At 41.6% G+C, this 14,948-nt stretch overlaps 1 protein-coding gene across 4 annotated transcripts in view; it reads right to left on the bottom strand.

The window, feature by feature from the left end:
• Nucleotides 1-14,948, bottom strand: part of ZC3H12C (zinc finger CCCH-type containing 12C) — a 47,802-nt gene that overhangs the window by 31,561 nt on the left and 1,293 nt on the right. Inside the window, exon 1 of one of the 4 annotated variants that reach the window (XM_082051039.1) lies at nt 14,388-14,809. The exons of the other annotated variants lie outside the window; for them this stretch is intronic. The gene's annotated coding sequence lies outside the window, so the exon portion shown is untranslated. Of the gene's footprint in view, nt 1-14,387; nt 14,810-14,948 lie in introns of those variants that run through there. 4 annotated transcript variants of the gene reach the window in all.

Genomic DNA, 14,948 nt, shown 5'->3' on the forward strand with positions numbered 1-14,948 from the left:
GAACTCAAAATATAAAACAAAACAGATTAGAAACTTTATAAAAATAGCCAGGCTAGATCTAAGATGCTTACAAATAGTTTTCAAAGCACAAAACCTTCGACCTGAACCTGTTCTCATCTGAGAGCACCCTAATGCTCTATCTCGCACTACAGTATCTTCAGGTAGCCCACAATGGAGCTCCTCCTGTTTTCACAAACACAAGAAATTTCATCTATTGTATGTTATAATAGCAAAGTTGTTTGATTGTTTTTTTCTTACAGGTTTTTTCTACCAGCAAAAAACTAAAGTAAATAACAACTTATTTGGGGAGGGGGGGGAAAAAAAAAAAGGGGTAAATACCTATAACTTAAAGTTGAAACCTCCCCTTTCCCCAGGGGGCTAGAGGAGAATTGGTTCCATTCATGGCTACTGCCTACCATTTTCAAATTCTTGGAAACACCATTACTGATCCTTTTGAAAGTTCCTTAATACAAAATGCTGGGTGAGATCATCGGTCTTTAATACACTTGGTCTTCAGACACAACTATTTTTCTTTCCCTCTTTTTCCAAGAGAGACCCAAAGTGTGCCAGTCTCAGCTGACACACACACTAGCTACGTTGTCTGAACGCAAACTGATGCGCTGAAACACCAGAAAGGTGAAACGTCCCGTTTCTGCAGAGAAGCCCCTATACTTACGTTCGCTGGAAAACACACAGACATTGGTTTCCTGTAGCTGTTCCAGAAGCAACTCCTTAACACGATTTCAGCTGCAGACTTCAGGCAAGCAAGCAGAACAATGACCGGCCGAACAGATGGACCCGCGATGTCTTTGCTTAACCTACTCCTGCGCGGCCGCGGAGCCAATCACGATCCGCAGCGCCCACAATTAGTTGGCCAGGCAGATGCGAGGCAACCTCCCACCCACCCTGCGTCAGGTTCGGAGCTGTCTCAGATAAGCAAGTTGATGTCATTCTCGGGGTCTGCCCCGGGCAGCATGTGTATTAACGAGGGGTGTGCAGCAACAATAGGCCATACAAAAGAGACTAGCAGGCAGCTGCTGTACGAGAGCCAGAGTCATTAGGGAGCAGGCTGCCAACAAGAAACACCTGGCTTGGGCAGACTTCAGCTTCTCCTCATTGTTTCTAATTCATGAAACAAAGAAAGGAATTATTTTTAAGTAGTAAAAGTTGCGAGTTCCTATTAAAATATCTCAGTTGTATGGAATATAATCCCTTCTATTATGGAAACAAAAAGTTCTTTGTAAGGAAAAATATTAAAGAGAAATAAATCTATCAGTAGCTGTTTGTATTTCCCTTTTCCCTTTTGCAAAATTACTCATATTGGTACAAAGTGCAAGGAGGTATGAAACGAGCCCACACTAAACACTGAAATGTATTCAGAAGCTGCTTTCTGAATTTCCTGACACTTTTGTACATCAGTCAATAAATGTAATAAACTTGCATTTGCACACAACTCTAACAGAGATCTTGTGGGTGATTTCAAAGGAAGGTGAAACGGACTAAACTAAAACCACGTGATATTAATATGTGGAATAATGGATATTTTTAAGCAGTGGCATTGAAACACTAGGGCACTTGATAGAGAGGAACTATGAATCACTCTTTTGTTCTGGAGTCACTCATATTTTTTTGCAACAGAACTTCTTTCCCTTTTATTTCACAGATCTGTTCTAGATGCCAAGATCTTCCGTCTCTTTGCAACAATGAAATATTTGAACACAGGTCAGGAGCTAAGCCATTGCCAGCTTTTTATTGTTTTTATTTTTTATTGAAGTAAGCCACATGGAAACACAAACTCCAGTCCATACCTCCTCTCACTGCCCAACATTTCCAATATCACCAAGCCCTGCAACACTCATATTTAGCAATATAACAATAGAAAGGTTTGATGCTTGATAAAAAAGGTGGAGACATGTGGACCTTCAAACAAAAAGTTGCCATTGCTGTTAACCTCACTCAGCGTAACTAAGGAGGGGATTCTACATTTGCAATTGTTCCTCTGAATGACTACTAGAAAAGTGGATTTACTCAACTTCAGCATCATTACTGAAAGCAATACTAAGAACCACAGAGGCAGCTGTCCTCCTCTGGTTGGGAGGACAGGCTATCTGCTGGGAAACATGCACGGTGATTTAGAAGAAGGAAAGAATTAGAATAGGTTTGTTAGAAAAGTTGTGAGTAATTTCCCAAGTTTTATGTGGATATTATAGTGATTCAATACAGCAAATGAAATCCCATGCCACCATGTTATTACATTGATGTATTTATGATGTGCCCAGACACTAAGCTGCAAAGCAGAAACCCCAACTGCAGTTTGTCTGCACTTTCCCTTGAACACTCCCAAGAACAACTACTAACACTGCTATTTTGGAGCTTTTAAGTTGGAGGCAGGAGGAGGCTCCTCACTAATTTCTGCCACTGCGAACACAAAGAGTGAGAGAAAGCTACCCACGAGCACAGTGGGACGCCTGATCTCCAGCACCGGATTAAGCCTCTTTGCAAACAGCGAATAAAAGTAGTGATCTGAAAAAGCTAATCAGTCCCTGCTGTGGTATTTAGACTACCTCAGTTGCTGGTATTGGATAATGTTAAGCATATTAAAACTTCTGTAGGCAAAATATGAAGCCAGTCCAGCTCACCTATGTCCAAGAATTGCCCTGAAACACAAGCAGGGTCACCTGGCTAGTTGCTGGACGAATATCTCCTGATTAGAGCCAGGCACTGCTCTTGCAATACCAGAAATGCTTCTTTTGGCAGAGGACATGTACGATACCCTTTATGTACATCTGTAACAAACTGAGAACTCCATAGCACAGAACTGGTATACTTACAAGCACAACCAGGGCAAGTGTATTTATCTGGCCTAAAAATCGGCCTTAAAAATGAGGTTGTAAGACGTTTACTTGCAAAGACCTGTCTCCTCAATGTCAATAGGAATACTCCCACCCCCAGCAACTCAGCATGCTCCCAAGTATGTGTCTTGAGGGAACCAGGTCTAAACTTTGGCTGCAGATTATTGTTCATGCTAACCCCATCCTGCAGCCCTGTGACCAAAGTCAGAACACACAGAATCTCAACATTTACATTATATTGCTTAATTTACAGAAAATATTCTAGCAAGCTGTAGAATTAAGATGACATTTTCTCAGTCAACTTTGTGTACAATGTCAGTTACTTAAACCAGCTGCCTGTTCTGGAAGCATTTTCTCAGTTCTTCCCTAAAAGAAGTTGGGCTGTTCAAGGTTTACAAGGTGCCAGACTGTCCTATTAAATCATGCTTGTGATGACAGAATAGCATTCATACACAATGCTTCCTAACGGGAATGATGAGGTCAACAAAAAAAAAAAACATAGTAAGAAACACTGTGGCTCTTCTGTCTTATCTGTGAGAGGCTGTAACAGCATCACAAGAAATTGGGCAGCACAAATAGACAAAGCAATTTCTATTTTTTGTGCTAAAACCTCTAAACCCAGTAACCTGACTAATTAAACAGTCGCCTATTACCATATCTAAAATACAAGGACTAAGCTAAATCAAGTCACCAAACTACAGCAAAAGTAACAGCTCTTCAAGTTCTTGGTATTGAAATATCGGTAAGCTATAAACACCTATTTTTGTGGCTCCTAGAGTCTGGACGTTGTATACATCCTTCGCTCCCTAATACCACTTGATTAAACAGCAGGGCAGCACAAAATCATGAACTGGCTGTAGGTGACGGGCTCAGGGACTCCATGGCGGAAGATTTCCAAAGGGCACCCAGCAAAGCGATCGGATGCTGCAGACAGGGACCAGGGTGAACCTCTTGGCTGGGTGAGGGGTGGGAAGGAGAGGGTCCCCTCCCAGCCGCTGCCCAGTTTGGTATGAGAAGCACGCATGGGAGGAGCAGAGAGACGGAAGGAGGGAGAGCTGGAGCAGCTGGGAAATTCAGACAGCACAGGCTGAGGATATTAGGGATGTGCTACTATAAAAAACAACAACAAACCAAAAAACACTTAAAAAGCTGCTAGTTCTTGCCAACTCCTGTTGTTTCAAACACATTGAAAACAAAGCCTTATTTAAAAAGAAATTATTTCATGCAAGCATACAAAGTGGTCATTCTGTAACTAAAGTGGTATTATTGCAGCAATTAGAAAGACAACTTGCCCCATTAATGTATTTCATTATCTTTGATTGCAGAACTTTATGCTAAGCCTCCAGTAATAAATGATACTTTTGCAAGAATACACTGCACAAGTTAATCAATCACATACCATTGCATTTATGAATTAGAAATAAGACTTGTATGTTACAGACAAAACCCATTACTGTGCCATTGAAAAATATGCTACGTATACTGTTGGACTTGGGAGCTGCAAGGAAGGTGCTTATCTTTAAAATTATGATGTGGTAATAAAACAGAAATTCTTCTTTTCCAGTTAGTATGTTAAGAGATGCAAAGTATCTTAAGTATAACACTTTGAAAGAAGTTTACTTAGTTTTGAGGAATGGTAAGTGGTGCTATAGACTGTGTTTACACACAGCCATAAAAACAAAAAAACCACCACAACTCTACAGGCATGCAGAGTAGTGAACTATATCACCAGTAAAAAGTTCCCAGAGTTCGGAAAAACAACTGAAATTATGATAAAGATGAGTAATGCTCTGCCTAGAGAACACCTAGACTTAAAAAAAATATATATATATATATCTATATATATAGGTCAGTTGCATTTTTAAATGCAGTGTAGTTTTTCTGTAGAAAAATATGCACTTTCAAAAACATTAAAACAAAGCAGCAAAGAGTTGTTTCACTTTTGGAAAGAAGACTCAGCTGTCTATTGTTATCCTTAAAGTTTAAAAAAGCAGGGAAGCATTCTCCAGCAGGCCATCATCTCAAAAGAGAGTTAGAAGGTCTCCAGTTTCTACTATAATCCAGTTAGATCATGAATACTGACTGTATGCAAGCCTTGAGGAAACTGTTGTTACATTGATCATGACATCCTCTGTTTTGAAGAGGAAAAACCTAAGTTTTACCATGACATAGCAATTACTTTTTTGCTGATCAGGAGTATAAACAGCTCCGGCCTTTGCGTGCCTGTGGGTAGACAAAGACCACAGCCAGGAGCTGTTTGTCATGAGATGACGTGGTGCTCACCTGAGGAGCCCGACAGGCTCCAGCCAAACCAGCCACCACGCAGGCAGCGCAAAGCAGTGCCTGCGACAGCAAGGACTCCCACATCACCCGTCAGCACCGCAGTGAGAAGTTACTCTTCAAATGAAACCCATTTTCTGAAGCAAAGACTAATTTTGAAAGTAAGTAGTATCAGGGAAATGTCTTCCTTTACTAGAGACATAAATAATTCAATCATTTCCATGGTTTGGCTGGTTAAGGTTCAATTTTTCCACTATGCCTGTGTCTGTTGGGGTAGATCCTTTTACTCCCTGCTATGATACAGCCACATGGAAGAACTATTCCCATCTTTCTTTAGTACTGTGGCCTCAGGTACCATTTCCTGTCTGTAAAAAAAAAAAAAAAAAAAGAAAAATTTTACTTAAAAATGCAAACATAAGGGAAAAATACAACAGCTGCCATTAGCACTGAGAGGTAGGCCTAACAGTCTTTTTAGCTTTCTTTAAAACTGCACTTTAATCAAATATCTTGTATTTGTTTCTTCTCTTTCAGGGGATGAAGGAACCTAAAACATCTTAAGGTACTAAGAAAATGTCCTAGATTAAAAATAATAATTAAAAAAAAATCTTCTGCCACTGTTTTTCAAATTTCAGTGTACAGGCAGCAAAGGGTCTATCCTATTTTTACACAGCTTGCCAAAGGAACCCAAGAAAATCCAAGTGGCAGTTCAGCTACTTAGATTCTAGAGCTTCAAACTCTACCAGAAGGTCTTCAGGAGTCCGCAAGCCAGAAAATGCTGAAAACCCCTGCCGTACAGAGACGGCTGTCAAGCAACTGCTCCCACCAACGCCAGGGCGGCATGGAACACGCTGCCGATTTCTGCAACAAATAGGGGAACAGCGCTGATTTAAAGATTATCACTGGAGGGCACTCTGTTGAATTTCTTTCTTGATTTTATTATTTATGAATTAAAGCTGAGACACTGCGATACAAAGCACACTAAAAAAAAAAAAAAAAAACAAAAAGCGTTTCCAGTGGTACATGTTAGATTTGATCTCTTCCCACTTCCAGAATGAGTCACGCTGTCTGGATACTTTCTGAGCACGAAAATTTGAACTGTCTAATTAACTTTCCCTGTGACAATATTGGGCGGCCAGACAATGCCTACAACTGTACAAAGTGTAAGCTGTCATGCTTAGCAAAGTACTTTTGTTCAAATTTGTTCTGTCAGAAGAAAATCCTCTAACAAAACTAACATGGTTATGTGAAAAAAAAAAGTATTCTCTTCATTTAAATACAAATTTAAGAGACTTAGCTAGTCAACCTAACATCTTTCATCTGTGCCACAGACTATTATTAAGAGTCTGAAAGGCTTGTCAGAGGAAAATAGGCCTCTCAAACTGTCTAGTGACATGGCCAGGTTGTGTTTCAGGTCATGCTGCTGGCAACAGAGCTCCATAATCTCCGGGGTTCCTGGACAGACTTCAAGGTGTTGGTTGGACTCTGCGTCGCCCTAAATGGCTTCACAGGGTTATGCTTATTTGAGAGACAATTCCTGTGCCTGTACCACACGACTGCAGTTGTCATTTTGGACTGGAGCCTTCTGCGAGAGAGCTGCCAGCAGCGGATTTTCTGCAAGACTTTCAGCCTTGCCATTTACTCTCTACCAGAATGAAAGAGCCAGAGAATACGTTAAGGTCCAATTTTTTAGCCGGATTGAGTAAGTTAAGAATCAGAGAAGACAGAGACGGTCACACAGTTTGTCAAGACACACTTAGTATATAATTATTTCTCACTTTCTGGGAAAGCTTATAATAGACCTGACAAGTAGCAACAATAGCCAGATCTTACAGAAAGTGGGTTACTGTAGCTGTAAATCCAAGTTCAAAAATAAATAGAAAGAAAATAGCTGCACAGAAGTCTGGCTACCTGTCAATTAGGTATGGTGTTTCTTCAGATTTACTGGATCCCAGAACTCAGAAGAAACTACCAGGAAGACCCCACACTGAACTACATATACCAGGCTTTGAAATCCTAGTAATTTATACACTAATAAAACAGTTTGCCCACTTCTGTTTAAGAACATAATATATCGAAAGGAGACAAACCATCTGTTAGTGATTTCACATAATTTTTGTAGGTCTTCAGAGTCTCACAGTAATTTCATTCTGAGCTCAGAAGTTTGCAACTTTAAAAGTAGAAATTAATACTGCAGACCAAATTTCCTTATGTTTAGCCTCCACTTTATGAATCTTTTCTTTACCTTCCCCCCCCCTTTTTTTTTTTAAAGTTGGAAAGCCAAGTAGATTTTAGACTTGTGAAGACCTGCACAGATTCCTTCATTAAGTTTAATATTTGAGCCCTTTTTGGCCCCCAGAGCTCACATTTTGTTTTTCGGAGTCCCACCTTGTCCTGAAGTTAAATCTGACAATGACAGATGCAAATGGGAAGACTTCATTCAGAACTGGTGATGCTACTAACGTTCAGAATTAAATAATCTAGTTTGGAAGGGATCTCCAGAGGTCAGCTAGTCCAACAAACTCCCACTCAACTTTAGTAGGATGCTCAGTGCCTTTTCCAGGTCAACTTCTGAGCATTCCAAGGCTAGAAATCCCACAAACTTTCAAGGCACCTGTCCCACTGTTGGAAGTATCCTCATGGTGCCATTTTCATTCATTTCCAGCCAAAATTTCTTCACTGTAACTTGCGACTACTGTCTTTTGTCCTTTTGCTGCAATACTTCTGTCTTCTCTATAGCCTCACATTATGCAGCTGAAGAGAGCAATAAGATCCCACTTAGTCTTCTCTTAGTAAGGTTGAACCAATTCAGCTCTCCCAGTCTCTCCTTGTATGTGATGTGTTTCAGTCCCCCAATCACCCTGGTAGCTGTCGACTGGACTTGCTCCAGTAAAGTCAGTGCCTTCTGTGCTTGGAGACCAAAACAGGACACAGTGCTCCAAATGCAATCTCATCAGTGCCAAAAAAGAGGCAAATGATCACTCCGCTTGATCTGCTGGCTATGCTCTTGCTAATACAGCCTGCACTTAACAAGGGATGAAGCTTCACTTTCCACAAAATCATTCCATCTCAGTGGATGAAATAAACTCTACTTACAATGCCCGCTGGAGGCATCTGTTTTCAGTCTGCCTGCTCCAAGTGTTTTCTCTCCAGAGCTCCCCCAGGCATACCGACAAATGCATCCACGCTGCAGCTGAACAATTCAAACTGCTCATGGAACTATGTGAAGCACAGCAAGAAAGATCAGTATTAAGGTGATGATGCTTGTTTTCACACTAAATGAGTTTGTTATCTGAGGTCCCTCTTGTGACAACTGTACACATAAAAAGGTAACTGATTTGTGACAACTGTACACATAAAGAGGTAAGTGATTTGTAACAGCCTGAAATTTAGGAAGATGTCCCACGGGAACTACAGATTGCTACCACAGCCTCACAAAACTTTTGAGCAGCCAGTTCTATCAAACAACTCAGATGAAAGATTATCACCAAATACTGAATAAAACCTTTTGGAGAGACAAGGCATGTAACCAACACAGTTAAACTTAGCAAAGTGAAAGATCAATTATTCTGAGTCTTGAAAAAGACTGGCTGTGTAATTCCACAATGCAAACAGATGCTAAATGTCTCTGAAGATCCGTAGTTTAATTTCACATAATTCATCAGGCAAGGGTGGTTTACCAAGTTCCACTTATAACACAAGAGATGATCATTCAGAGAATGTATAGAGCTCAAAAGAAACTAAGTCGAAACTTTGGATGAGTCTATGTAATAAGGTCAAACTCCAGCTAGTGGGTAGCACCTAAATATATTTATGAGCCACACAGTCTTCTGCTGGAACCAGATGAAAGTCACATCAATGTATGCATGATACCAGATGTTATCTTCTTCCACACAATAGCTAAAATAAAAAGCTATGAACAGACAAGCAAAGAGGTGGCTGAGGAAACAACAGCTGAAGCAGAAAACTCTGATTTTAATCTTTCCGCTGTAAGCACAGGCTGTAGCTCAGCAACAACTTCAAGAAACCCAGACTGTAATCCCAACAGTGACAGTTCCAGAAACACTAATGAGTCGAACTCACAGCTCAGCAAGAGCGGCAAAAGCCCAGTTGGCAGCCCAGCAAGAATAGCAGCAGCAATCCCAGAAGCAGCTGCTACAGAGACTTGTGAACCCAGGTGCACAGCCCTGGGCACTTGTACAACACAGCCCTTCCCCAGCCAGAACAAACCATTTCCAGAGGTGTATCTGGCATTACAAATAGTATGTATTGGAATTACTGCTGAAGGAGAAATCGTCTGAGGTTTTAAAATCAGTTTAATGTTTTAAGGTGGAAAGGCCTTAGCAGATGTTGCTGCAAAATACAAGGCTCTCAGACCTTCCCCTTAGGTAACATGGAGATCTCCATGAAAGGGTTGATGGTACTTTTTACAGGAGAAATGTCTCTCAGCAAAGATGAGGCCATGCATTGATGCTGGAAATATCAGATAACTCAGTGATTCAAACATTAGCTTTACAGATGACAAAGGACTGAAAAGATCTGTCAAGAGTCAGGGCACCAACTATAATAGAATGGTGATGCGAAAAAGCATAGAGATGAGGATTTATAGTTACCAGCTACTTATGTTAACAGTTTGCAGAACAAAAGGAGACTAGGAAAGTAACTTCTGTTAAAGGAAATAATACATTCTGTCCCTCTTCCAGCTAATCACTGCCAAACCACCAAGTTTCATTAGTCTTAAGATAAAAGGTTGAAGTCACAGCACAATAGAAATTTTCAGCTCATCGGAAAACTTCAAAGTTTGATGGGACTGATTCACTGATTTCGCAACTTAACACATTACTTTTTACAGCTCATAGGGGAGGACGGTTCACAGAAATGGTCATTCAGGAATTATCATGACAGTTTTTGTAAATTAGTAAAGGACTCACAGATTTAAGACTCTTCCCAGCCTCTGAGCTTTACCTACTTGCAGCAAGCAGACTGCTCTTCAGGTGTTTGCAATAACCTTCATCACATTTACTGCTGAACACCTCCAGGTTCACTGACTTCCCCATCTCTGGCACTCCCCTTCAGCTTTCAACCACCTCCCAAGACATTCCTTCCATACCAAAAGAAATTACTGTATTTCTTCCATTGGGAGGATTATTAACCTCCATTAAACTCTCCTTCACTCCCAAATACTGAACGTCTTGGTTAGTCTCCCCCTCCTCTCTCTCTACTCTTTTCTCAAAATGTCAGCTTCCTATTAAGTAAAATCCCTCGTCCTGGACATAGCTTTAGTTTCCTCACTATCCACTCTCAAGAAAGCTGTAATTGTAACAAAGAATGTATTTTAAATACTTTGTATAATCTTGCAAAAGTTTTATGTAAAGGATCTATTTATCCTGAAAGAACTCAGAACCAAAACACTTTGGTCTAAAATAGAGATACCGTGAGCTGTAAATGTGAGCACATAGGTGCTTTCTACATTTAAAGGACAGCAGACCCTAGGGTGGTCTAGCATTCTCTTCTGTATCTATCTCCCATACACACGCACACACACACACATGGACATATACATACATAAACAGACATCTTCCCTCCCAGGGAGGAGGATGACACACATCCAATTTTGAAGTGTTATCCTGGTATCATAAATCAAGCAAATGCAACCTTAAAATGCCCAGGCAGTCAGGATAGTGTGGTGTGTGCTGGGAGGTGAGCCTGGAAGAATGACAAATCTTGCAGTTGCAGAGGGTGAGCTTCATTACTCCCCAGGGCAAACTGAAAAGGTCTTGTCTGGACCTTTCCAGTCGGGATAGCATAAGTACAAGTTTGAAAATTAAAGTACTGTTTCAAAACATACTCCCTCTGAAGCTATGATTCAAGAATGAATGGAGCTTTAGTTTACCAAAAAGCTAAAATAACTCCATAACTGGGGAATATAATATCCTTGGAGAATGGGAAAGTCAGTGTCAAGCCCAGCATTTCACACTAAGCAAAATACAATTTGAATTTTTGGGAGTGCAAGCTCAGCCTTTTACCCAAGAAATGTGATCTCCCCTGAAATAATCAACCCTGATGGGTGAAAGAGAAATGCCTAGTTCAACTACGCAGAAAGCCCCAAGGTTATGAAAACCTTCCTCAGTTTCTGCTCATCACGAAACAACACAGTAAGGAACATACTTTTTGACAGAGCCTCAAACTGTCACACAAAAACATTTAAAGATGCAGAGCTTTAAAGTGAAAAATATCCATAGATTGTTTTTCTCCTCTAACTCTGGAAAGCTGCCTATTCCACATGACATGCAGAGGAAAAATACGGTGAGAGAGAGAAAAAGAAACAATTAGAAAAAAAAGAAGAAAGGGGGAGGGGAGAGAGGGACAAGGGGAGAGAAATGCCTCATAACTCTACCAAGAAGGCAATTATAAGCAGATTACAATTGATTTTCTATCTATGTGCTAACTGGAAATGACTACAGCTTGAGATCAGGAGGTAAGAAAATGACTCTGCTTCTTGTCACACCATCTCACCTCTGTTTTTGTTATATTCTACCTTTAACATACAATTTAGTAACTAAACTGAAGTGTCACTTCTCTCAAGCATAAAAACACGGGTTTGTTCAATTAATGGGTTTCTTCCTTCAAATATATAGTAGAAGTAGTACATTTATTGTGAATATCTAACAATCTTTAAGACAGAAGACATTTTAAACACAACTATACATAATAACAAAGCATCACTATACAATAACTGTGTGAGGACAAAAGCATTTCAGTCTCTTCACAGAAACAACTTACTGCAGTCTTTGTACAACAGCTGTTTCTTATGATACCTCAGATATAGTTTCCAGTACCACAAGACACAAAAATGAAGTGTAACCATCTTAATCACTAATCAGGCCGCTGGCTAGCTGCCATGGCAACAAACACTACAGAAACCAGCGAACAACCAAATCTCTCTTGAGTAACTTTAAAAAGCCCCTCATCCATGTTAGTTACATGTTACATGTGGGAGACAGAAAAAGAAGTGGAATAATATTTATAGAACAGGAAAAAGAGGAGTTACACGTCACACATTTTCTAACCTTCCTCTTAGTTACTACAACCCCCCAGCCTCTTTATTACTACTGTCACTTTCTTTCAAGTACTTCACTTTTTAAGAATTTAAAATACAGACTACGAAGAGATCCCTGACTGGAAGCTTAGGCTAGCAAAATTCAGAGTAGGATGTTACTTAAAAAATAAAAGTGCAACCAGTGAAAACCTACACAGACTTTAAGTGTTCAACAGCAGATTTCTTTTTAAGTACTGGTTCAAGCCCAATGTTACAGATCTGATGCAGAAAATACCAAATAAGATTTAATGACTTCTGTAATGAAAGAAGTCAAACTAAACCACACACCTCCTTCCTACTGAACATGGAATTGCATAGCCATAGCCATTTCTGAGTACAACACACACTGACCTGAGCCAAGCAAGTTCCTCTTTTCATTTCACACTGACTTTAAATTGTCTGTTTCCAGCTCACTTAAAGAGTATTTTCAACTGCATGTAGGATGTATACGACCTCACAGAAGAAAACCTCATACAGTTTTTGACTTACCTACGTAAAATCGAACAGTAAATAGTTTCATCAACTATCAAACTGAATCCCCAATCTTTTCAAGTTTCATTGACTCCAAGCCTAGCTTTTCTTCAAAAGAATAAAACAGCTCTGGAATACCAATAATGTTTGTAAAGGCTGGCACAACCCAGAGAAGCAGCAGTGAAATCACTCCGGTGGACTGTTGCTCAGCTCAGCAGTCAGCCTGAACTGCACAATCTACACAGATGAGTCAAGCCTGGATAATCCCTTCATGCTCTGTCAGGTTGAGTGTATGGGGTTTGTTTTTAAATTGCATACCTTCAATAAACTCTACTTCTCTTTGCATTTACATTGTGAGATGACTTTTTTCAAAGAATGTTTTGATTTGCAGATGCCTAAAAACATTACCAGTGGAGCTCTATCAGGACCTCATAAATAATAACTGCCTTTTTAAAAGGATCACAAATAGTAATGGTAATTATAAGACCACTGACTGCTGCCCTATGGAAGTTTAGCGTAGTAATAAAGGTGTAACAACCATGTTGGACTAAAAGAATAAATATGGTAAGGTTTGTGGAGAGATTAAATATTTTGAATTGGTTCAACTACCTTCTTTAGGGGAAAAAGAAGTTTTTGAATTCTGAAGACTAATTGGTCCAATTCATAAAAAAGAAGGTAGGGAGAATATACAAAGCCCTTTCCCTATTTCTCTAAAATTGTTGTTTTGTGTTTTATACTGACATAACAAATTCTCTTTAAAACTATATGCTCAGATTTTGATTCATTCACTACAGTACACTTTGTTGAGGTGTAACCTAAGCCTGGAGCATCACCAGATAGAAAATTCAGCTAATTAAGATTTATCTAATACAGTACTGGCAGAAGTGTTATTGTGAACTCAGTCGTTTGTTATGTGGGCACAGTCTAAGTGGTCAGGAGATGTGGAAGACGAATTACCCCACCACTTTGAAAACCCAGACATACTTGAATGGTTTATTTTCTTTTCAGATCAAAAGACTGTGCTACTGCTATCTTAAGTATGCTGTTAATTCCGTAATCCTAAAAGCCACAATTATGAATGATGTCTCTGCTCTGCAAACACAGACGGAGAGGACAAGACACAGTAAACAAGACATTTCAATACATCTGCTGTTAAAGAAGTGTGGTTTGCTGTTCAGTGGGACGGGTTTACTTAAGCCAACTTTCAGCAACACCACCGCATGAGGGCTATTTGGCCCTGACAAAGTTGGCAAAGCAAGGTCAGGCACAGGAGTGCCAGACACAACCAGGACGGGCTGCAGAAGGTGCTGTACAAACACAGCACAGCGGTTTCCTCCCCCGGGGGCATCATAAAATAACGTCACCACTCCACAAATACAACCGTACATGCCCGGCATTACTCAGACATGCCTGCAGAATTAGGTCCAAAACACACAGGTGAATGAAAATTATTTTTTTAAGAGAAATTGCAACTTAAAAGCCACCGCTGGATCTGAGAATGGTTCCGCCAAAGCTTTTAGAGGTTTTTGCCTATTACGGTTTGGTTAAATAGAGCAAGACAATTTATACAGCCGGTTCTCTCACCCAAAGTGCAGAGAATAAATCTCCACTGTTCTCACTGAATTATTAAAAACTCCCTCCAAAACCCAAAAGTTAGAAGCAGGGGAAGGGCAGGGTAGGCAGAGTACCTGAAATAACTTTTAAATTCCTTCTCAGACTCCCGGTAGCGGTGGGTATGCGTGTCCCCCGGGACCGCCGTCGCTCCCAAAGCCACGGCGGGACCAGCACCGGGGGCAGCGCAGCGGGGTCGGCCCGGCGCTGCGGTGTCACACGGCCGCTCCCGCCCGGGTCGGCAGCGACGAGGTCGAGGAAAACTTTCCGCAGGGACGGGGCCCACCGAGGGGCCGGCCGCGGGGCCTGCCGGGGCACGGGGCGGCCGGCGCCGGCCTGCCGGCCCCCCGGGGTGGCGGGACGGAGGGGCCGGGCTGTCTCCTGCCTCTCCGGGAAGCACCGAGCGGCGGCGGCTCCTCCGCGCCGCGGCCTCCGCCGCCCGAGCGACCTCCGCCGGGCGACCTCGGGGAGGCGCCGGGGGCAGGGCCGGCGCCGCGGCCCCGTGTTGACAAACGCGCCGGCTCAGCCCCGGCAATGGGCGGCGCCGGGGCGGGAGCGCGGAGCAGGGCAGCCGCCGCTGGCCACGGTACGGCCCCCGCCGCCATCGCCGCGGGCCGCCGCGCACCCCGCCTCGCCCC

This window comes from Streptopelia decaocto, assembly GCF_964273445.1.
Source record: "Streptopelia decaocto genome assembly, chromosome: 1".
In the NCBI taxonomy this organism is placed as follows: domain Eukaryota; kingdom Metazoa; phylum Chordata; class Aves; order Columbiformes; family Columbidae; genus Streptopelia; species Streptopelia decaocto.